This window comes from Apus apus, chromosome 7 (assembly GCF_020740795.1).
Source record: "Apus apus isolate bApuApu2 chromosome 7, bApuApu2.pri.cur, whole genome shotgun sequence".
Taxonomy (NCBI): domain Eukaryota; kingdom Metazoa; phylum Chordata; class Aves; order Apodiformes; family Apodidae; genus Apus; species Apus apus.
In genome coordinates, this window is record NC_067288.1 from 12,208,155 (window position 1) to 12,232,822 (window position 24,668).

A 24,668-nucleotide genomic window follows, 5' to 3' on the forward strand; every position below is an offset into this window, starting at 1 on the left:
CAGGAAGAGACACTATGATGGTTTGCTTCTCCAGAGCCTTGGGCAAACTTCTGAACAGAGTCAAAAGTCATTTTAAAATTCTTTTAAATATAGAGTATTTAATTAACATGATAAACACATTTATGTCATTTGAAAATAAAAGTTCTGGCAAGTCCATCCTGCCAACATTTTAAGACTCAGTCCTGTATACCCCTTTCTAATCCCATTCCTTCTGAATGTTTTTCTCCTTTTTTGGCCTCCTCCTAAACACCCTTGACGACCTACAGCCTTACTCTTTCAGCCTGTGAGAATGAGTACCACCAGTTAGGGTGCACCTTGTCCACCACGTCCCAAAACACACCTTATCGACTGAGCGCCGATGCGTGGGCATCCTCCGGTCCCTCTGTGGTCAGTGCGGGAGAGCAGCAGCCGGGCAGCACCGGTGCCCCAGCCAGATGAGAGGGAGGGGGCGGCAGGAGCAGCCAATCGGCAGTGAGGCGGGGACCCCGTGCAGCCAATCGGGGCTGGCGGGGCCTCTGCCTGGAAATTAGGTCATCGCAGGTGGGACTCCCCTGCCCAGATGGGGCAATGGCAGCACACACCTCACAGGTGAATCATGCCCCCTCTGACCTTTAACGAGGCACCTGGGATAGCTAAGGCTTTTGAAGGTTGACAGCCTAGACTACTATGGTGACTGAAATCTACATAAAAGACACATGAGCAGTTATGGTACAATATTCTACACTAATCTCTTTAATTTGACCTCAGAGTCAAATTACTGCTGCTAGTTTTTCACTTTTTTACTCCTTTCTTACGACTGGAAAAGACATGGAAAATTGCAATCATTGTAATATTGCCAAGCATTTTCTCAGAGCAGAGACATAATGAGGCTGTTTTACCTCATGTGCTGTGGGGGAAGAATCTGAAGTTATTGCATGTGACCTGCATTAAAAGCTAAACTTTCTTTTTTCTCTTCAGAAGCATTTTCACAAAGTCTCTGCTGAAGACTGGGAGAAGTCCAAAAGCCAGATGACATACAGAATAGAATATTTCAGTTTGGAGAGACCACAATCATATGTCTACTTCAACTGCCTGATCAATTCAGGGCTGTCCAAAAGTTAAAGCATGTTACCAAAAGCATTGTCCAAATGCCTCTTAAACACTGACAGGCTTGGGGCATCAACCATCTCTCTAGGAGGCCTGTTCCAGTGTTTGACCACCCTCCAGTAAAAAAATGTTTTCTTATATCCAGTCTGAACATCTCCTGGTGCAGCTTTGAACCATTCCCATATGTTCTGTCACTGGATACCAGGAAGAAGAAATCAGCACCTCCCTCTCTATGTCCTCCTCGCAGGAATCCGTAGAGAGCAATGAGGTTATCCCTTGGTCTCCTTTTCTCCAAACCAGAGAAACCCAGACTCTAGCTGCTCCTCACAGGACACTCCTTCTGGCCCTTTCACCAGCTGCCCTCCTCTGAACGCATTTCATTACCTTAGCAATATGACAGACATTTCTATTTAACCAGAGAATACTGGGAAATCCACAAACTAAAAACAGTTAGCAAGAAACTTTGATTTCTTGATGCTTGTGCATTTAAAATGCACTTAAAATTCAAACTGCTGACAGCACTTTAAAAACACTTTCTATTTTTAAGATTTGTCGTATTCAACTAACTGTATTCTCTTTCAGTTATTCCATTATGAAAGACATTACTTCCTGTCTGCTAATATCTGTTGGGGAAGAGATCATAATCTCCCTTCTCTAACTGTACCACCAAATTTGCCATTGATACCAATGTTATAAATAGTAATGAAAATGCACGCTACACACCACAAATGCAATAGCGTACTGGTAACACCATCAAATAAATGATAAAGGAATGTCAACTGATTGCACTAGAAAAACATAAACAAAGAGATGGGATCTTAAAAATGCAGATACTCAAGACCTCCTTCACTACCAGCTAGGACATCCTGAGAGGTAACCAAAGGGATCAGAACTATTACTCTAGGATACTTTGAGCAGCAATGAGTACTCCATTAAATTTTGGTTTGACAGGCAGATATATAAATATCAGGCAATGAGTTGCTACAATCTCAGTAATATTATGGTTATAAAGAAGCATAGATAAGACAAGTAATATGCTTATGTTGGTTGTAACACTAATAAAATACTACATCGTATAAGCTGGTAAAGATTCAGACCATCAGTTTACAATCTGAGAGCTGTAAACCTGCTGTCCCAGCTCTTACACAATGTATTAGCTGCAGTTTACTTCAAAGGAGCAGTATTTCCACTTAATCAAATATAGGACACCAATGCGGTGTTAGTTTATCTGTGCTCAAGAACTGCAAGTTAAAAAATGTCTTTTTTCAGGTCTCCACACTTGAAAGGCCAATTTTGAGGTCATAAATTAAATACTGACTGAACTAGTGCTGAATTCCTGACCCTGGCGAGACCATAATTACAAAGTTTGCTGCATACTGAAACCACTGTGCAAGTGCAGGTCTAACTAATGCTGTTTTCACACGGACTTTCCTGGTGCTTGGAATACCTTCAATGCATATTCCTGTGGGAATTTGATGCAAGGGCTGAAGCACCTCTCCTATGAGGACAGGCTGAGGGAGTTGCAGCTGCTCAGCCTGGAGAAGAGAAGACTCCAGGGGGACCTTATAGCTGCCCTCCAATACCTGAAGGGGCCTACAGGAAAGCTGGGGAGGGGCTTTTTCCAAGGACTTGTGGTGAGAGGACAAGAGGTAATGGATCAAAACCAGAAGAGAGCAGATTTAGGTTAGATAATAGGAAGAAATTTAGTGTGAGGGTGGTGAGACACTGGAACAGGTTGTCCAGAGAAGTTGTGTAAGCCCCATCCCTGGAAGTGTTCACAACCAGGCTGAATGGGGCTTGGAGCAATGTGATCTAGTGGAAGGTGTCCCTGCCCATGCAAGGGGGTTGGAACTAGATGATCTGTATGGTCCCTTGTGACCCAAACCATTCTATGATTCTGTGAAGCTTAATACACTTTTTTTTTTTTTTAATCTGTGATTGTATGTCAGTCCATATTTAGACCAGTTAGCTGGTCTTACTTTAAAATAATCACACCTGATTGGTGCCACCAATGGTGAGTCAATTCATTTTAGGAACAAGCGAGGGAACATGAGAGAGGCCAGAGTCCAGAACACTGAGAAGAAGGGGATTCCTACTGGGCACTGCGTGAAAATTTCAAAGAGTACATGGTCAATAAAAGGGAAGTCAGCTATTCACCTAAGCAAAAGAGTATCTTTTTGAATAAAGGACTGCAAATCCTGGCAGTGTTTCCAGTAAAAGCTGTTCAAACCAATTCAGAACAAGCAGCCCATTTCCTTTCTCCTTGCTAACGTTACAACCCCCAAGTGCGCTCATGACCCTCACCAGCATTCAGCTTGCTCTCTGCAACTTCTCAGCCAAAGATGATTTTTTTTCCTGGTAACTTACATTGCAACTGGAAATGCTAGAATGCATAACAAAGCTACATCTAATGTCAACAAATATACATAAACAACAAGGTAAAAGATGTGATTTTTTTTTTGTCAGCATCTGGTATCCTTATCAAACTACTTTGATGTTTCCAGTATACAGTATATGTCACTGAGTCTTGGACTTTGCAGGAGAACTGACAAACTATTGCCTTGGATCCCTCAGCCACAGTGGGAAACAAAGAATAACAAAACAGTAACCACTCCAAAATTATTTCTAAGAAAATGTGCAAAAGAACTGGTCTTATGGATATGAACATATGAGAATGTAAACATACACAGCTTTTCTTGAGTACTTCAAACTGACTCCATAAAACAATAAAAGTGAGTGGAAAAAGACAGAAATAATTTTTTTTTTTCCAAACACTATTTTCCATAATTCTGGCAAAGAGAACAATTATTACTGGCATCCTTGCCTCCTCTTAAGTGCCAGCTGCCTTCTTAAGCTCTCCCAGTCCTTTTCTTTGTTTTCTCCTTGTCTTGTTTTTCCCTCACAGAGGGAAGACCCAGAAAAATTCCTAGAAATGTTAAATATAAAAATTGCTTTTCTGACACCTGCTTTAACAATTGCAAGAAAGTTCTGTAATAGCCTGCATTTCATCTCTGAATGAAAGTGGTTTGCTCAGTTTACAGTACTTAGTGCTATTAAGAGGATGTTATAATTGCTGCAAACCTCCAGCATACTTTCTGTAACTTTAAAGTACTCATGTGAATCCTAGTCTAAATTTAGTGGTGAGGATTGTTAATAGGCATGTGAATTGTATCATAATGATTATTTGAAGAGATATGTTTATTTACTTTTGCTTCAAACCCAGTATTTCTTCTGCCTTGTACTGGTGTGTAAATATTTATATCCTAATTCCAAGGCTTTTAAGTATTGCCACATTTTTATTTCTAAGGGAACATTATACTTCCTACATTCAATAATTATATTCCCTTCTTAAAAATACACCAACGCATAATAAAGCAGAATTACTGCTCAAAATAGCTCTAGCTGTAACTTAGTGCTGTTCTTTAGAGAATATTATATTAAAATGGTAGATTTTTACAGCCAGTAGTAGAGCCAACTAAAATTTATATAGAATCTTTTGCATTTTTAAGGAAATATATGTACTCTCAATAAACATGGAACTATCTGATAATTCAGCAAGCCAGTAATTTATATATATTTCTAGAAAACAAAAAATTACATATTAAAGATTTTCAACTCCTTTTTATCTTTAATTTCTTGTCTTTGCACATGTTAGTGCTCTTCTTGTCAGATTTAAAGCCTGCCAACATTAGTGTAAGACTGGTACTTTATAAATAAAAATAATGGTCCCCACCCCGAAAGTCCTAGTTAGATTATGTCACTGGGAGCCTTCCATGAGAATAAGTGAGGAAAAAAAAAGTTTGACTTGACTAGAAAAGAGCAGAAAGGGAGTGATCAAATGGTTTACTTCTATTCAACTTTTTTTACTACAGCAGAGATGAGGGTGAAAAAGACTGTGCATGGATTATCAATGCCATACACTTTCGTGCCATTCAGGAGAAACACCTGAAATGAACAGCACCTACAACAGCAATAATATAGGAACATTGTGTCATCTTATGTGTTGTGCAAGCTAACAAATAGTATTGTCCCTCTCTGCTTTTAAGGTGAGTGCTTGGGTGTGGCTGCAAACATATGCAATACTTCATATAAACCACAGTGACTATAATTTGTTGGTGATTTACCAGACTCTATATTCAGATTTAAGTAAATCTAAACATCTGTTCATGGAATGGAAGATATTATAGAAGCGGGATCCAACTACTGAGAAACACTGTTAAAAAGAAAGCTGAGGCCTTATTATTAACAATCAAAATGAATGCAATCCAACAGTGGTAGGTCAAAAATACCATAGCTACATGATACAAAACACTGACTGGTATAGACTCACTTTGCTGATGCACTCTCATTCAAAAATGTTGACTGCTTAGGCTAATCAAGTTTTGGCTCATTTGAGAGAAACATTGTTGCATGTCCATAACTGATACCCATGAAATCTGCATTACTATGTGATCAGACAATGCACAGATCTGGTATTAATAAACATAGAGCTACACATTACAAGAGTTGCTTTCAATCTCCTAGGCCAAGTGAGAGATGCTCACACTAGTAGACATTTCTTTGGACTTCAACCTAAACACTCAGAAATTGTAACTAAAGGAAGTTTATTACTTATCTTTTTGTCAATCTATACAGGATGTTACTTCTTAGAAATTGTAACTAAAGGAAGCTTATTACTTATCTTTTTGTCAATCTATACAGGATGTTACTAGGTAGGAGAATGTATTTGTAGCTTTGGGGGGTCTAGGGTTTGTAATTTACAGAAGCTGAAAAGCAGACATGATAGAAAGGCATAGTTTTTTTAATAGGCAGATTTTTAATTTTGCCTAACAACATACGCACAACTTGAATACAGAAGCATAAAGGAAGTAGAGGAAAAACGGAAGGAATTACGGGCTCATGTGGTTTCTGATAATAGCAGAATTAATATGTAGCTAGTTAATATATTTTCCAGGACACGATCAACAAAGTATTTGATATTATATAGGTTTCCAGCAACAAATAACATTTCCACTGCATCATTTCTTTTTGTCTCTGAACACACCTTGCAAACAGTAACAAAGTAATCCCCACAACTCCTTGTGAGGCAGGGAAATATTATAATTTGTACCTAACTCTGCAGATGATGAAACCAAGTCACAGAGGGATTAAGTAACTCAGCCAAGGTCATACAGAAAGTCTGCTGTCACTCGTGGTACGCGTCAGTCCTCGTCAGCACTCTGTGACACTCCCTAAAAAGTTGACTCAACCCCTTTCACTGTGTAGGCCAAGATCTTTCAGATTTCCTAAGTATCATCTTCCATCCTAACCTTAACTGAAATAAACTTCATGAGCCCAGGTTGGAGTCAGGCTGAGAATGATCCTCAGCTAATGGCTTTCTGCTGTTTCGTTTAGGACTCCCGATTATCTCCAGGATTCTACTTCATTTTCACCTCCAACAGGAATTCCTCCTAACGGACAACACTAATTTAAAATTATGTAGCTAGGCAGGATAATATTGCATATATAGGCCATACAATAATAGTGATATATAGGTAATTTCTCTCAAAACACACAGAGGACATGAACCACCCAATTTCTACTCTTGCACTTAAAAAAACCCCACATTCCTACTCTGCACAATATAAATCAGCTCAAAATTTCTCACACTTCATGTCGTATTATGTGTGTGTGTGTATATATATATACACACACACAGACAAACCACAAATAGCATAATACCTCCTGTTATGGACACTTACATTACAGACGGGAATCATTAAATATATAACCCTTATAGTAAAAAATAACAAGAATAATCTTAAAAACTTAAAACCCACATGATCAAGTATTTGACTCCTACAATAACTTTCCAACCAAAATCTCTGATGTATCAGATGTATCAGTGAGTCCTGCTCCAAGACCAGGATTGTCTTCTTTGGGGATAGAAAGAATAATTCTTTAAACAAAAGAACAGTCATGAGAGCTGGGGGAACTGCCATCTCTTCCTTGCTCTGTTGCAAATTTCCTGTGTGACTCTAGCAAGCCATTTCTTTATATGCCTCATCTAGAAAATGGGATAATGGTATTTAACTATTTCATTGGGAAGCTTAATGGTTGTGAAATGTGCTGAGCTTCTTGGATAGAAGGAAGCTGCTGTCAGAATAAACAGTAATAGCATGATTATGTTTGGAGGAAAGGCTTTAGGAAAGTAACTTTGTAACATCACAATTCTGCATTACACAGACCAACCTGGCTAATCACGTGAGTCACTTACCGGGACATTTGCATTTTACTTCACTTGTGACATCTCTGCATACTGTCTGGATCCTGAAGCCAAGACAAACTGACTCTCTATGACTCTGGAAAGAGGTACTGTCTTTAGAGAGTAACACATCCTTTCTTTAGTCTTCGAATCTAACTGCAAGCATCAGCTTACAAAAGGTTTAGAAACATGCCTACAGGCTTTGAAATCGGCAACAGACTAGTACATCCCACCAGGTGACAGATCAGTGAGACAGTGGCACAGAAATCAGTTCCTTGTTGATTTTGATTCTGATATTCTAGATAAAAATGGGTCTTTAACTAACATATCTGGCAGCCACATACTCTCAGGTGGGAATGCAGCTATGGATTCTGAATGCATTTGTGAAAAAATATGTAAGTCATGCAGCCACTGGGAACCACAGATGCTGAGAGAATCCCTAAAAAACCCATAAAACCTTTGGAACTTCTCTATGTTAGAAACACATACTCAGCAGTTCTAACTTCCCAAAGCCTCTCCAGTGTCCATCCTCTCTCTCTCCTTCCTCCTTCTCATCAGTATTTCCTGGCTTTGGTGTTTGGTGGTTTTTTGTTGTTGTTGTTGGGGTGGTGTTTTTTTTCTTTGGATTTGTTTTGTTTTGTTTTTTTAGGTTTATAGGTTTAAAATTAAATCAGGACAGGTTCAATTCAGCAAAAGGAATGCAGTAACTACACAGTATAAGCTGACATGACTGACAGGTCTGCACAAATCTTCACTTCCTTATAACAACACAGACTTAAAGCTGAGAATAAGTCTTACTTTCAACTCAGAAGGCAGTGTCTGCCAGCAGGACATAACACTCAGTGGAGAAAAATGTGAGCTTGGCATGACTAGGGTAGGCATTAGGAGATGAAGAGCTGGGAGTGGATAAACTGGAATGGGCAAGGTCGAGAGTATTAAAATTTGGCCTATTTCTTCTACTCACTATTCTCTTCTGCTCACTGAAAGACTGTACAGAGAAAACGTACCATGCAGCTGGTCTGCAAAAAATAGTAAAAATAAACACCCTTTAAAAAAGTGTTAGGAAGAATAATGGGTATGTCAAGTTCATTCAAACTGGGAATTAAGAAAATCTAGGAAAACAGGAAGAGACATTCAAAATATTAAATGAAGAAGTTACAGACTACTTAATTTCCCCTGATCTTGCTCTTGATATTTATTTGGCTATATGGATGGAAAAAAGGAATATAATATTGTGTATCATGCCTAGCTGATTCTTAAACTTCTCGGTTAATTCTCTTTCTATCTGGAGCTGTGTGAAATTATAAATGACAAACCATACCATGCAGCTACAGAAACTAGTGTTTCAAGACAGTGGAGCTCTTAGAGTGCACAAACTCTTGTGCCTCACTAAGAAAGTACAAAAATGGTTCAAATGAGAAAATAAAAGGGGAGAAAGGGAGCCAGAAAAGCAAGTCCTTCATGGGACTGAATCCCCGAAGTAAGAATCATAAACAGTATGGAATTCCCATCCAGATTCTGGTAAGTGCGATGACAGTTCTTGAAAGCCATAAGCTTTCTATTTTCTCTGCGTATAAACCTTCCATACAGACACTTACAAGAGGAAGTAATGACCAACAAAATGGTCAATGACCTAGCTACCCTCTGAAATTTACTCCTTTTTTTCTGTATCAATATTAAATGTTTAATGGGTAACTATAGGAAGCTTATAATTTGAGAGCATCGAATTCAACTTTCATTATAATTCTTATTTGTAACATGGTGTTAATAAGTTCACAGCAGAAAAATAACTTTATAATTCACATATATAATAATCCTCAAATTGTAATGTTTATGTGGTTAGCTGCAAGGTATCTAAAGTTTTATAAGTTTATAATTTATACTTTGAAAATGTTTAAATATCTTTTAATTGTAGAGAGCCACTTTGTTGGATGGGTGCAGCCCAAAGTTCAAGGGCTGACACTGACCTGTGTGGTGATGACCTGGAGCCCTAGGGAACCGGGATGTCCCTTAATTTTATTATGATGCTGGCTGAGACACATCACAAAATTTTCTGGCCTCTTGGTTAATGGTAACCTTGATTCTGATTCCCTTGATACAGAAACACAGTCTAGTTTGCATATACATGTTCTTCAGTATATGCAGCTTCAGTTCTTCACAGGCAGCTTCAGGCAAATGAAGAAGAAAACAAAAAAAATAACAGAAAATTGGGGCAAATTCATTTGGAGGCATCCAACTAATAGGATTTGCCTAAATATCAGTTTTGATTTGAGCAACACAGTACTGTCAGTTCTCATGATTCAATGACAAATTTCTTTAGGGCCAGAAGAAAAGTGATTGCATAAGAATATCAGCTTCCTTTTTTCACTCTAGTTATGAAAAACATAAATTAATCTGTATTTTAAACACTGACAACAGTGATTATTATTTTTCAATTCTCATAGCTTTTGCATGGTTTAATTTGCAATTCTGGACTTAACAACAGTGCTTTTGCTTTTCTACCTAAAGAGGAGACTAGGCTGCTCTATAACTATATCACCAAAAATGAGATCAGACCAAAACACAATTGTTATCTTGGCTTTGGCTTAGTATGTTAGCCATGACACAGCCATTGATCTGCAAAGCTGCTTGTGGAAATGATAAACTGGATTTCTTACAAGGGGTTGAAAGAGACCTTTTACATCATTAAATAACAATTTATTAGAACTGCCACTATATTTAAGAAATGCTAATAATAGTAAAGTATAGCAGTATTTTCCACTTACTGCTGAAATAGGAAGCACATGTTTGAATGTCTTCAAGATGCAAACTTCTAGGTAGGTTTTTATTTTAATCAGAGCCTTTTTGACCCTCTTCTTTTATATCCAGAATCTTGTTACATAACCTTTTTGAATTCTAGGGTAATACAAGACCTAGACACTCTACACAGGCTGCAGCACAGCTAAGCTAAACGTTTTTCACTACAGTGAAAAGTTTCAAACAAGGTGCAACCATGAGTTTGTTATTGCAACATGGAAGCAGGTTTAATCTCACAGTCCTAAGAGATACTGGTCCAGTATGACCCTGAATTTCTATGTAGGCAAACAGGAATGGTGGATAACAACTGAGATAGACTCTGAAATCAAAAAAAGAGCAACAAGATGGGAGATGAATGGAAATCACATCTATGTCTCAGTCTGCCATATTTAACAACCATAACAAACTAAAATAGGAAGTGTAGCTTTAGTGGCACACTGATTCCAGCTAGCCACAGTTACTTATTTTGAGAGAGAATATAGGAAGAGGAGGGAGGGATCTGAGAGGGAGCCAAGGGAGTGCTCTGTGTTTCACCATATCCTGTTTTGAACAGCTTCATTAGGCTTACCCTACAATTAATTTTAGTAACAGATCTTGCAGCACCCTAAGTACATATACTCTTTCTTGGCTCTGTGCTCCAGAAGCTCACACTGAACTGATTATACTTCTAGACCATAAACTTTTTCCAAGCTCATCAATGGTCAATAAAGCAAATTATTTCTTGCATTCCAAAGTTCTAGATGATACCATTAGTCTTGAATTGGACAGCTAGGGAGTTGATAACACACCTTAGTAGCCTGAGTTACTTCCTACTTAATGACCTATGACCTATTGATACTGTTTCAGAGTTTAAAATGAGAAAAACTGAAACCTTTCAAGAAATTTTTTGCTTGACATGCAGAGCACCAGAGGCTCCTAGGAAACTGAAGTGCTAATGAAGAATGAAAATTAAAAGCATAGGATATACTATACATGAGGGCCTAATGTAATTTTTCATTAACAAGACTAAAACTCATAAACTATCTGTACAGTAAATTTAGTATATTGGAAAGAGCAGAAGACAAATTTTTAAGTACAGAATTCATAGCTATTTCTTTGAAAACTTTTTCCTAACAAAACTATTTCTAAAAATAATAAAAGGTTAAATAGAATGTGAGAGAAAAGGTATTGTTAACTGAGTTGAAGTTTTAAGTAAGTTATTTTTTTTCTGGTAGTGAAAAAAAACAGGTTCCTAAAAATGAAGCTTGGGAACTAGTAACAGCAATGTCACTGATAGTACTAGCAATGGTTATGATCCTTTCCACTTGTAAGCATATCAAACTGACACCTACTCTTAAGAAAATAAGAGGGTGTTTGCTTCAATATATCTGCTAATCTAGATGAAGGACCCTTCTTTGCTCAGAAATAATAGGACAGGAGAGGCGTGGATACACTCACATATGCACGGAAGACTCTCAATTTATATCACCCGGCAAACAAGTTAGGTGTGACAGGCTTGAGCAACGCCTATTATCATCTCTGCAGATAGCTTGCTACTCTGAAATCAGTCCTGTGATAATTACTTCCAAGAGCTTGATTGGGTAGCATTGCATCATAACTCCATTTTCAGCTAAGATTTACTATTGCTGACAGTCAATAATTTCCTTATATCCTCAGCTTGTGAGCTACTTCTAGACTACCCAAAGAAACATTGTTATGCAAGAAATCATATATTAACACTAATCTCACATATTTTTTAAACCAATGTATAAAGTGGTCAGTCAGGAAATACAATTTCTATCTGTATCTTTTACCAAGTTTTCATAAGCCACACATAATTAAAACAATTTTTTTTTTAACTTACAGCAATTAATATTGGATTACTTCTAGATTTTTTGGTGCTCAGCACTATGTATAAGATTACAGGATCTAATAACATTTTTAAAAGATGAGCATCTAAATGATCATCTGTATGACAGATCTTGTCACACAAATGCAGCAATTCGAACTACAGGGAAAATAATAACCTAAGAAAATGTTTGTGTTATAGCATTCTTTCTCAGAGAAGAATTCCATGCTCAACACAATAGCAATAACTTTTTAGAAAAAATATAGAAAAAAACCTCCAACAATTTACAACAGAGTAGTCCAAGACAGACAATATCCAGAAAAGGTCTGCTCAGACATTAGAGATTTTGGGAACCATGTTATCATTGTTACCTGGTTACTTCTGATAAATTAGTTCTGCTAGCTTTGTTGTTTTAAAATAAACAATCACTGGTAGAATCTGTAGCCTTATAAATCAAGGAGATTTGAAGACATGTACTTACTTCTGAAAGCAACAGTAGCTTAAGTGTAATTAAGTAAGAATTTAGTGAAGAGATATTGATAATTGCAGTAGAAAGAATGTGAATGTGCTCACCTAAAAAGGCACTCTTTTTCCTTCCTGCCCTGAAAACTCCTGAAAAAGTTGAAGTATTTACCAGAAAATTGAAAAAATCTCCCCTGTGACCCAGTCTGCATGCCTTGGATCGGATGAAGGAAATATGTTTTGTAAATTCAAGTGTAGATTAAAACAGTTCAAATACCAGTGACTGAGCAAAAACATTTTGAAAAAATTCTCCAACAAACCAGTGTATCACTGTCAAGTAATACTTGTGCCAAAATTTTTATGAGGAGACGTTAATGGTCCAAGATAGAATCTGAGAACGTGTACTGTAATCCAGAACTGACAACGGGTAAGGACAGCTGGATTTCAGACTCCAGTCCCTCTTGATTCTAAGCACAGTCTGGTTGCACCTATATTAATGCTATAGCTCAGACCAGGAGTACACTTCCACATCATTCTTGAAGCACTTGTATTCTTTATTTTAACAAAATCTATCTTATTCCTCCTTTTTCAAGGTACTTCACATTCTCATCCTAGTACATCTAGACTTGGCAATAACAATACCGTGCCCCATTGTGCGTCTGATCCACAAGGTCCTATTTGTGCTGAGTCAGCCTCTTTCACTAACTGCTCCCTCCTCTTTCTTTTATGAAGAGATGGATGTCATACCGTATCGAGAAGGCATCTTCCAAGTGTAAGTTATAAAAACTTTTGGTGGTGATTTATTAGCATATTTTATCTAAGTGTAAATGACTTTTCAAGTAGTTTAGAGTCTGGAAGTTGTTTCATTCATTGATATAAAATAGCTTGACTTTGGTGACTTAAGATACTGAGTGAAAGATTTCTCTCACATTTCTCTGCAGAAGACTAATGATGAACTACAGTGAGCAAGTAACATGGATATGCTGCATGCATCTCTTGAGCTAAATTCTTATTAAACAGACTAATTGAAAGAGGTTTTAATTTCACTGGATAAGGAATTAACATTTTCAAGCACTTAGATTCTTTAAATTTGTAAAAATAAAAAAAAACCACATTAAATAAAAAATTTGTTTTTCAATCAGAGGTAGAAAGCTTACTGGAGCAAGGGTTATGACTGCTTATATCATGATACTCAACACAAGATCACCTGTATATATGCCTTAATACAAATGTACTAATATCCCAGTAGGGACGTGGAAGCCACAAGAGAAGCCCACAAAGAATCTGTTTCACTATGGCCTTTCTCAGGAGAATCAGCTGATCTCTATTGTTTAATATTCAAAGGTCTCCTCCAGATGTGCTAGGACAGATGTGTCTTGAGACCCAGGCCTTGTCAGTCAGTCAGAGTCCAGATAGTTTCAAAGGTATTCCCTGACTACTTCCCAAGCCCTTCCTTTCACTCTAAATAGCAGTGAGAAGCCACAGCAAGATGCATTATCATGATGCTATGTCACCAGACTTGCACTGAGTTTTCATTTTCAAAGGCAGATGCAGGTGAATTTCCACTCATTCAGCAACTCGCACCATAAGGAATACTCAGGTCACAATTTCTGTTCAGTATTCTTAACATTTTTCATGGTGAATTTGAAATATCCCTTCTATAAGGAAAAAACCCAACTTACTTTCTAAAAAAAGTCAGCTCCCCAGAGCTGGAACAATGTCTTTCATTGTGTTTCAAAATACCTGGAATCACACCTGAAATAAATAGAAGTGCAGTATATTTAGAATAGCTACATTTTCAGGCACAGCTATTCTCATCAGTTCACAACTGTGATTGGAACAGTCTGTTAATGCCTACTAACATCATCCTCAGAATGCCTACCAATTCATCCTCAAGACAAAAGCATCTGGCTTCTGTTTGGCATTCCCATTGCGTAGCAACAGACAGGAGTGGAGTAATAAATAAACTTTGGAAGGATAAAGTTTCAGAACAGCTAATACATCACACATGCTTTGGCTGTGCAAGTAGCTATAGAGCCTGATTTGCAAAGACTGCTCATTACAGATAGCGTAATAGAAAGGACTTAGAGGCTGATGACAAAACATTTCTGCTGAGGCTTCTTAACCTTTTATTTTTTATTTCCTCTTAATTCTTAATCACTCTCCTTAATCAGTTTTCCATTTTCTTAATCACATCACTGACTCCTCCATCTGACAGAACATGGTCTTCCTTTGTGAGTTGTGGCTTACACCTACTTTGTGGCTTTCAAAGTCGGGTTATAAACCTTTATGTCCTTCTGGAAAAACTACCAGTCCTGATGCTTGATTAATAAACCAGTTAAAAATCTGTTTTGGAGGGGTGAGTGGAATATACATAGTCCAATTTCTATCATTGTTTCATTATCACATAACCCTGGGTACAACAATCTCACTGAGACCTGAGCATAGAAGAAAATGCAGAAATGAACTGAAGGCAGCATAGCAACTAAGAGCTCCAAACAGGAGCAGAGCACATAAGCAAAGCCTGTTTACAGGGCAGCATGTCTTACACGGTACCTTTCTGAGAAATGGAAGAAAGGAGTCCCTGGTGTGTATGGGAGCCATTCATTTTACAAGACTGGTGAAGTGCACAGGCTCTATACATCAGGTAAATACAGCTGCCCTCAAGATAACATATTTTAAAAAAAAAACCAAAAACAAACCATAAACAAACCATTTTACACTAGTAGTATTCCCCTCCATATACTAGTCATGATAATGTTCTGAATTCAAGAGATTACTTCATTAAAAATACCTAGCTAGTTAACTAAGGCAAAGATCAAGTGTTTTTGAAGTGGTCACTCTTGTCCTTTCATCTAATTCACCCCTTGTCTCTTGCTATTACTCATGATGTTAAAAGCAAAATTATCACCTTTTGGAAGCAGAGACTAGACATTATGCCTTTGAAGCACAATGAATCCTAATTAGGTATAATCAATAATAATTATAGTTATATAATGGAAAATAGGAAGATGAGGAAAAGGAAATGGCTGAGATCATAACTATTTCTTTGTATTAGCACTGAGGGAAAACTAGTGTGAGAAGGTGACCACCTGGGGAAAGAAATATCTACTTATTTGGGTTTTCTTTACAGTTGAAGTAGCTACATTGAAATGTACTAAGTATCACGTTAAACATGATGTATAAGTTTAACAAGCTCTAAGAGTGAAGCTACACTTTCTTTCTACTTGAGATACCTGTATCTCTGAGAGTTTTGCTGTGGTAACTTCTTTGGAATGCAGCAATTACCACCTACGTGGCAAATTGGAAGAGTTGCATTCCTCTGCTAGTAATCCACTCCTCCATTTAGCCAGAGGACAGGGAGGAGAAGGAGGTGGCTCTAGTGGAGAGAACAGTCAGAGACACAGAGTATCCTACTGGAAGGGCAAAGAAGCACTAGGTGTTAACCTCACAATATAATATTTCAAATCCCTCCACATGGAGTGTAAAAGCCCCATATACCTATGAAATATGAGGTAATTTGGGCAAAAATGGAAATTGAGCTGCATGTCACTTCAGATCTAATGCTTTATCTTCCTACTAACCTCTCTGGCATTCCCAGAAATATTTCTCAATACTATCTTGCTAACACAAGAGACTTGTTTTTTTTTTTTGTTTTCTGACAGGCTTACAGTTAAATGCTACACACTCAAATTATCATTTCATGGTACAGCTTTTTTTGGTTTCCAGTCCAAGAAGAAGCTATGCTACATCTGTGTAATGGTATCAGGATATATTAATACATATACATAAATAAATATGTGTAATGCTACCATTTTGGAACTCAAGGCTTGTAAGCAAAATAATGTTTTATCTCCCAAACAGCTGTGGATAAAATGCAGAATTTCAGAATGGGTATGTATTTTAAAATAAGAGAAAGTAGTGTTGCACAGACATAAGCTGTTTAGTTTATTTTAAGAACCACTGTGTTACTCTGAACAAGATGGGAGAACAGCAAAAATTTCATGCATAATAGTGTTCTTCCTAGTCTGGTTAAAACAAAACAAAACAAAGACCCCAAAAAACCCCTGCCCAAACCACTTAAATCTCAGCCTTTTGGTTGGAGTTCAATAACCTTATGCTATCTCCAAGACCAATCACAAGTGCTGTTTAGTTCTCTATCTGATTTGACACCTATGTTTCAAACCCCATTAAAAAAAATCCCATGTCAAATACATGTTTTCTCCATTGACTTTTATTACTACTGGCCCATATCCAATTCTTACAATAATAAAGTGGTACTCATGTCAAATTTAAAAAGTATGTTCTGTATTAGCTTTCTGTATTACTTGAATTCCTGCTTTTGCTACAACCTGTAGGATTATATTAGTGCTAAACACAGCACTGCAGTGACTCAAATATCAGATTCAGTTGTTAGCAGGTGTAAGATGACACAGTTCTGCAGCTTTTATTAATGAAGGTAAATGGTACTAAGCTGGTGATGAATACTCTTAGTAGTAAGTAGTGTAAATCAGGCTTTTAAATGCAGTTCTGAGTGCAGGTCATAGACCACTTCTGTTCTTTACTGGGATTTTTTGTTTGTTTGTTTTGATGGTTCCATAGGGAACCCGCTGAACATCAAGGCAGTTGTTGGTACAGGCACTGTCACATTTGTGCTACACATATAGTGATCGGCGCTGCAGAAAACCAGGGCAGAAAGCTACTGTACTGCTTGCCTGGCAAATACAATGCCTCTTACTCTTCCAGCATTTTTCTTTGTGTTTTTGTTCGGCACTAAGAAGCTACTGCCCAGCCTTCTTTGGGCCATTAGACCACTTGGATCAGGTAGAGTTCCTGCTCCTGAGGACTGGCAAATTAATTTCCTTGAGTTCCTCCAATCTAATGTTCCATCTGTGAAACAGATTGCTTACAGAATAAATTATTTTTTGCAATAAATTTTAATGCAGTTATAACTACCCTTGTGAAGAAGTATTGATCTACTATTATCCATCAATTTAAAGACTTTCAAGCCTAGAATGATATTATCCACAGTATCGCTATTTGTTAATCTCTTATCACCCTTTCACAAAAGAATACCATCCTTGTCCCAGCTGTAATTACAGATAAACAGTAATATAAATATCCTCAATACATCTTTTAATGAGGTTTATCAAGTGAAAATATTTTTGGAGAGTCAAGTCACGGTCAGATGTCTAAGGACCACCTGGCAGTGATTCACCACCCTGCAGCGATTCACAAAGCACTGACTGAGAATTTCTGCAGTAACTCAAGAAGATACATTACACCTGCACACTCATACTATTCTTTGTATTACCAAAATATAAAAACGCCTTTGCATGTCTGCTTTAAAAGGGTTAAAACACAACTACAATCCACTGTGTAAAATATTAATTAGATACTTGAATCTAGGTTACTGTGTACAGTTTTTAACATTAATTTAAACAAAGTAATACAAGTGGAAATAAAGAGAGCCAGGAAGTGGAAAACAGCATAGGGAAAGGGAAAAAAAGGATAATATAAACACATCTCAAATCAGAAAACGTAGCTGAGGAAGAACATACATCTCATAACTAGGTCATCCACAGGATTTAGCTGTGGAGCCAGATACTTTCAAGCTTCACATCTAAGTTCACAGAAATAAAAGTTTCATCTTTAGTAAGGAATCTCTTATTTTTACATTTTCAGCACTTTCTCTATCAACGTGAAAGTAAAACGAAGTCAGGAGTGTCTGGCTTCCAGTAACAGAAATCAGTGTTTTTATCATAGTCTATAAATCTGTGGTCTACACATCCAAAGACTTCAACTATGGAATAATATTTTTTAAAAAATTATTCAGCCTGCATGAAAGCATGATGTAACTTTCATATATCAGTTCCTCACACGCGATGTAAATTTCTTCAGAATACATAATGATGAATAACATCTCTAAAGGCACTCAATGGATATTTGAGCTGAAAGACACATGATGATCCAAAGAAAGACCTGTCCTGGACTTTTTGGAACCTTTGCAACACATTTCAGAACTCTTTTTGGAGATTATGCCTTAAACAGAGCCCAGAAGGCTGTGTAAAATTAGGTCAGAGATGAACACAGGCTGTGAGGATTCCCAATGTGTAAACAGGATATAATGTGACAGATGCGACAACAAAAGAGCTGTAAATTATAGATCACGTGTTCTGTAAAATTAAGTATTTGACTACAGGTAGTACAATCTAAAGGAACAGCCACAGACATCTGGGCCTACTGCAAAGCACTGTGAGAACTTCTGTATAACCCTGGCACACATGCAGTTGGATTACAAATCAAACGCATATGGAGGGTGAATACAAGAAGGTCTTGCCACTTCTCATGGCAAACCTGGTGATAGGGCAGATAAAAGTAGCTCCTGATGTATTCAGTGCTCAGACAAACATGAATGTGACTGATACACTGTGGGAGTGATCTGAGCAGGCAGGATTAACACTGTTGTGCATGGGAAACTGACCCTTGACTTCCTGTTTTTAAACATCTGTGTTCCGCTGAACTTGACATTGTAAGAATATTACCCAGTACCAGTCACTCTTCAACAATATGTTAAAAAGAAGAGGATTGTTTTTTGTTTTGGTTTGTTTTTTTTTTCTTCCTGTTAATACTATCACCAGCAATGGAAGTTGCAATACTTGGTGATGACAGCTAAAAGCAGCAGCAAAATCTAAGGTTCTTCGCTTAGAAGATAGCCATTTGGTTAAGCAGGAGTTTGGGTAGCAGCATTCTTGTTATCAACAGAAAAAGATTACTGATTAAATGGGGGAGTAAGGGGGGGTAGTGAAAATGATGAAGCAGGAAACAAAAATCAAAACTTCCCCAAAAGAAGTGTGTTAACCAGCTAGCACTACCTGTCAGCCACTTCCACGTGCCCTGAAGCTACCAAAAGTTCTCAGGGTGCAGCAGTCACAATTTTCCAAGAAAGGAAGTTTAGACCACAGAGACACCTACATATTATGCAAATGTCTCTTCAGTTAATTCAGAGTAATCCTTAAATTCTTAGCATTGGAAACAGAGTGATATGTACTAATGATGGTACAGGTGGTGTGTCACAACCATGTAGTATTTCAAAGCATCACCATTTCTGAGTATTAATACTAAAAAATGCTAAAGATTATGTAGTATCTTTGACTTCTACTGCTTTCACCCATGTTTCAAAATATATATACATAAAACATATACATGCTGAAAGAGTATACTTATTAGTAGTACACTGAACATATAATTATAGCAAATTAGAGAATGCTAAGAATTAACTTTAGGAGACAAAAGTTACTATTCTAGTAATTGTGAGTTATATTTTATATGTTATCAGAAGACTTTAAAATGTGAAGTTCAAGCACATAAAAACTTGAAGTCTGATGCAGTACTTAGGTTTCCAGTGATTATGATAATTTCTAGGTGAAATTCACATTAGTATTTTAGCTATACTGAAGAAGAGCAAAGCATGGAGAAATTAAGAGTCCTCTTTAAGACATCACAGCGAACTGGCAGAAAAGCCAGTGCTGACAAAACTATACAGATTATTTACTGCAGCCACGTGGAAAATGTTTTTTCAGCCTCTACGGGAGCTCTTTTTCCCTTGAAAAAATACTTGCTTTTCAAAAGTGAAAACCAGATGACAATTGAAATAAGTTTGTGACCATGCATCCATGGTTACAATTAGCTCCTCAAGCTGCTCTTCTATGGTCCAGAATTCCTCATCAAAATACTATTCCACTTTCATATAATATCACTGGAGCCCTATGACTGCGATGCCTGCGAGGACAGAAATGCAGCTGGGGAGACAGAAAAATAGGACAGAATGTACCTAGGAGTATAAATCTCACCAGGCAGTTGGTATTATTTCCAAATCAAACTATGTTTTGACCACCACAATCTCCTCCTCCTCCATCATCCATGATCTGGAAATACAGTCCATGGACAGCTGTGTCCAACAAAGGGACTCTTCATTCTACGATTTGTTATCACAGTAACAGACTGCAGGTTACCTTTGTTGTACAGTCTCAGCCTGTACACTCCATGAAAACTTGAGAATACTCATCTTGTTCTTCATTTTACTGACTTCTCTTGAGTCTCATATATGAATCCTTTTATTCCAGGGTGAATGTTGGTCTTTCTGTTGAAAAAAAAACATTTTTATTTAATTTACCCATACTATATAGTAAAACTAGAAAAAAAAAACAACCCTAAACTAACTTCTACCCATATTTTAAAAAATCTAAACTTTTAAACTGCTGAAAATGGTTTCTTTGCAAAGGTTTCTCCGCAAAGGTTTCTCATTAACTATAACCCACATCCCTGATTTTTGCATTTAGCTCCCTCATCTCAGAATTAATCTATTAAAAAAAAAAAAAGATTACTTCAATGCAATATTAATACAGGCATTTTAAGCAACCTCAATTTAATAATTTCAGTGCAATTAGGATTACAGCATCCCAGATGGATACAGTTGAAGAGTTATATATTAAAAGCTAATTTACTTGTAAAAATCTGATGAAAGACTTTATAACATGAAAACACTTAAAACCAGATCTTGTTAGTATAATGCAAATGGGGTTAAATTATTTTTATTTTATATAACATGAATGTGGTAAGCTATTACTATATAGTTAAAAACCACAAATAATGTTAAAACACTTGTTCTTTTTAAAGACTTCTATGACATAACAAACCTTTGTTATAATACTGTTAAATGGTAAACTATTAAATTACATTTGATCATTTTTTCAGTACTATGAAAAATCAAGGCAAGCAGTACAACATAGAAAATATTCTCATTTATTCAAAAAATGGCAAAATAAAATTTGAAGAAAAAAAGACAAATGTTGGCAGTGTTTCTGAATCCTTGCTTTGCTGTGCATCAGAAACTGTCTTTTAAAGAATCTCTCCAACTCTGAAGAGCTCCCTCCTTCCGCCATTCTGAAAATCACACAGAGTCATACAGACCATTCAGTAGGTCCAGACCAATGTTAAACTGCAGCTTCCAATTCTCCATCACTTTTGTGACACCAGAACTCTCTCTCTTTCCTGCTTCCTCCCTTTTAAATACTCCACAGATTAGGAACCATCCCGCTTGACCCTCTGGTGCCCACAGAGAAGTCCTTCTCCCTTTCACTCATGTCCTACCCTTAATAGCTACAGTTTCTCTGACTTTCCTGAAGGACTTACGAGCCACCAAACAGTAGGTTGCTCTCAAGACGAGCAGTTTGAAGTTAAAATTTGAAGCACTGAAGCAGGAAAAGAAACAGAGGTTCTGTCTTCCAGGAGATTCTCTTTCAATCAGCAATGCTGCAGCTCCCCCTCTCAACAAATATTTGTGCTTTATAAATGTGAACTCTGGCAGCACATATAGAAACACTCACACCTCACAATTAAATGGGGCTTTTTATGTTAAATGAGATCACAAAGAAGGACAGGAATAAAGATGACACTAAATAGCAACATTCAGTTCAGAACAATTACTTCATTACTGATAAAAAGTATGTGCTAAAATTTGGAAGAATGGTTTAATTACCTGACTGAAGGCTTCTTATCTCAGCTACTAAATTAATAAACATTTACTTTTTCAATATTATAACTTTCAAACTTCTCCAGTCAATCTTCCAGCACAGATAGAACAATACTTTCTAACACAAGCACAGTATCTCCAAACCCTAAGAGGTTTTAAGGAATTTTTGTGCAAAGGTCAGCTTTGAAACCATGACAGAAATAATCAGACAAACACCTGCCTTTTCCTACTAATGCTTTATTATCAATAATACTTTATAATAAATTAGTTTTTATTTGCTTTTAATATACTGTTAACTGACATTAGTAAAAGTGTACAAACTGTCTAAAGCCAAAATGATGCAAAAGTAAACCTGAAATTAGTCACGACATGGAAATTGAACTACCCTATATTTACTCTGATCCTGCTGATAAAAGAACCTGGAGCTCAAATTTAACTGTATGGTGCCTGGAGGCCTTGGGAAAAGCTCTGGAGTAACCTAACTGTACCAAACACATCAATGTGGCCCCAGAGGCCTGGGGAGTGACTTGGAGCAGTACTAGCCATACAGCTACTACAAGAAAACAAAACCACCTCTTATCACAGTAGGTGTGATTACAGGCTTTACAAATTGCAAAATTATCTGGAAAATATGGTGCTCCCATCCGCAATCGGCAACTGGAATAACTGGTAGAAAATGCAGCCTGTTAAAAACATGGTAAAGCTACAGGACAGATGCACCTAGATTTTTGATTTTTTTTTTTCAGCTACAGACCCTATATTTTTTTCCTTTGTTATTATATTTTATATACAGCTGTTCTGAAGGACTTAAAAGGATATACCACTTCATATAACTCTCTATTATTATTTTTTTTTTGTATCCTGTCTCAGTGCCCAAGTCCATCTAGATTCCTTCCTATTGCTGTTATTCTTATCTAGACTTGTCCATTACTGGTTTTCATTTCTAGAGTACAGCCTTACAATTACCTTTAAAGAAAAATATTGCAGCATTAATCTCAGGCCTATGAATCTCTCATGAGAACAAAGACATTCAAAGAAAATGCTGCCAACTAAATCTAAGTACTACACAGTTTTCCTGAGTCCAAAATTACAAATTTTCAATTACAATTTCATCATTACTAGCCTCACTGTTTGCAATTAATTGTCCTAGAAAAATGTGGTGTGGAAGCTGAAAGCCATTAAAAAAATCCATGTAACAAAATACTTAAGTTAAAATAACCACACTTACAGTGAAAGACTGTCCAGGCATAGTAATTTTCAGTTTTCACATTAAGTTTATATGTACAGAGAAAACACACGCAAGGAGACAGATACAAATGCAAGCAATTACAGAATCATTATATGAGCTATGACACAAATCATACATAAATGCCTAACATGCACCTGGTTTCATATCCTAGTATTTCCCATTCTTTAAGAAGTAATAGATTCTTGAACTTTGCAATAAAACAGATAGAGATCCCTGAACTTCTAAATTCTGAAATCTACTTCATTAGCTTCAATTATCACTTTATAACCTCTGTCACAGATTTATTACTTTCTTCTTCCTCTACACGGGAATATACTAACGAAACATTTTCTAAATATTTAAAACACTCTTACGAGTTTGACCTCCGGGAACGGAAACTTCAGCCACTGAAACAGACAAATGAGTGTGGCCGTACAGAAACACAGACTGACTCTGAAGGAAGAACAGAACTGAATCGCCCAGTCATAGCATGAGCCTGAACAACAGCATCTGGAGAACTGGCGCCACCCTCTGCTATTGAGAGGGAAATGTTAATTTTTCAGCTATGATAAAAAGTTGCATTCTTGCCCCATCTGTCATCCCCAGCTTTCTATTGAGATGTTTACCTCCAGCCAGTAGACAGTGCTAGTCTCTAGGCTACCATATATTCCAGTAAGATCCTTTCTAACATGCTGCCCATGATGTTCAAAGCACTCATTCACATCCACAAAAATAATATACCAACTTATTTCAAAATTCTTCACCGAACTCTCCTCAGGCATAGCTCTACAAAACATCTCCATAACAGATAACATACTAATGCCTTGTAATGATTCCTCTTGCTAAGACAATATGACACCATTATTTTGCTACTCTTCAAAGTGTTACACAAGCAGCTGTGAACCTTGCTTTTGCTTTTAGAACAAATTTTTATACTGCATATTATGGGAGCAGATACCACTCTCCAAGTCTAGGCTGTATGTAGGACACTAACAGGCAACAGCCATACAAAATTACAAAGAAATTTAACATACAGCTCCTGAATGTAGCCACAAAAGAACAGATAGTTTATTCTGTAGAAAACTTCCCCTTGAGATGTCACAAGAAAAAAATCTAATAGCTTTACTGAATTTGTATGTGATTGCGATTCTAAAAATCACTTTAAAAAAAGACTTCCACTTTTATAATTTAACCCCAGTTTCAAGCATCATGCTTTAAAATATCTGTACTTACAAATCTGAGTCTTAAAAAAACTGCAAATATCTTTATTTCTTTAGAAATTATTAGATTATGTATTAAATTTCACATCACTACACAAAATTAGGCTTGCCGTTTATTTTATAGAGTCAGAACTCAGAAATGCACAACTCAACGTTTGCCAGAAAATTTAATGAGGAACTTACCTCTGTTAGTATTTGGATCCTTGCTAGGCTGCAGCACAAGTCTCCTCTTTTGTGGTCAGCTTTCATACTCATTGTAAAAAGGCACT

The 24,668-nt window shown here is 36.9% G+C and overlaps 1 protein-coding gene across 1 annotated transcript in view; it reads right to left on the reverse strand.

The window, feature by feature from the left end:
• LOC127387341 (hornerin-like) overlaps window positions 1-24,668 on the reverse strand; it is a 73,462-nt gene extending 48,794 nt beyond the window's left edge. The window contains exons 1-2 of the mRNA XM_051625554.1: window positions 24,583-24,668; window positions 20,432-20,559 (exon numbers count right to left, since the gene is read on the reverse strand). The gene's annotated coding sequence lies outside the window, so the exon portion shown is untranslated. The remainder of the gene's footprint in view (window positions 1-20,431; window positions 20,560-24,582) is intronic.